The following is a 1,513-nucleotide window of genomic DNA, read 5'->3' as shown; positions in this document are numbered from 1 at the left end:
AAAAGCAATGTGGCTTAAAAGTATAGGATATGTACAAAAAGTATCCCAAGCCCATTTTTCAGCTTTCATTACCTTGTGACAGGCAGGGATTCACCACAGAAGAGAATACTGTGGAAAACATGTTGAGGTTTTAGGAATACAATGAACAGCTGCCTGGACAATACAGTCAGTCACTGCTACCATCCAATCGTCTATTGATGACTTACAGACAATGGCAGGATCAAATTTCAAGAAAGCAGTGAAAGAGGGCCAGTTGGACTGGTCCAACTTCCGTCAAGGCACATGGGTCAGGTGGCATCACCCATAATCAGTCTCTCTCAAAATGATATGAAAATCATCACTGCCTCATGGGTTTGTGCCAACCCTCTAAGGAAACTAAGAAAAGAGTTAAGGAGAGCAGACAGAGCAACTAATAGTAGTAAAAGACTGACTAAATGCATAAAAATAATTACAAGAACCAGTACTGAAGAGAGAAAGATTGTGATCCAAAAGCATATGCTCTATGGAATGACCCCTCCCATCAATATCAGCACCACACCAGAAGGGTTCATATCCATTAAAATCCCCAGAATCCAAGAGGGAGACAGTAACTGCTCAATGAGGGCATCAAGGTTTAACTGATGATAGGTATCTTCAGGAGCCAAGTAGAATAAACAAATAATAATGGTATGACCCAAAGCAGCACAGATGGCTAGAGCCTCCAAAGATGTATTGAGTGGCAAAGTCAAAATGGGCACATGCTGATCAACCAGCAGTAACACCCCTCCATGGACTCATCCATCACACAGTTTGTCATTTCTGTATAAAGAAAACTGCCAAAAGATGACTGATTCGGCATGATGCAGAAATGTTTCCTGTGAGGAGAGACACATGGAATAGTAAAAATCAACCAATTCCTTAATGTAATTTATGTTTGATTGAAAACCTCAACACCACTAAATCAGAAGTGGTCATTTTATTTATGTGGAGAATGGGGCATAGAGCCCTTCTACTTTTGACCACTTTTTTTTACTGCCCAAAGGTCTATCAAGCTTCATGGATTCTGCCCTGGGTCAGGTTATCAGGTCCAGTCTGTGGGCAAAATTCCAGCAACTGAAAGCATGAACAAACAATCATTTCACTTCTCAGGGCTGCCAAAGATGATGGACCTGAGGAAACACCCAAACCCAAAGCCAAAAGAAGTGGAACCGGACAGTCACTGGAAGGAGTGCCAGGAACAAAGATGGAAGTAGACGAGATTAAGTAAACCTTTTAATCATGGAGGCGAAAGAGTCCTCAGATATTTTGCAAATAATTCTGCTGGAGGCATGGATAGATCTGTCTGCACTCCCACTGTGGCAGTAGAACAGAATGTAGCAGAATGTGTCTGAGATGGAGTAGAGGACAATAACTTCTGAACCTCTGGGTAACAGATATTATTTGCAGTCTTCAAACATTGTACCTCTTTCTCTTCCACCTATTCAGGGCAAGAAATACAGAAGAGAGGTGTACTACAGTTAATACAGTATGGTTC

This window comes from Tachypleus tridentatus, chromosome 13, assembly GCF_004210375.1.
Source record: "Tachypleus tridentatus isolate NWPU-2018 chromosome 13, ASM421037v1, whole genome shotgun sequence".
Classification (NCBI taxonomy): Eukaryota; Metazoa; Arthropoda; class Merostomata; order Xiphosura; family Limulidae; genus Tachypleus; species Tachypleus tridentatus.
This window is presented reverse-complemented; position numbering follows the sequence as displayed.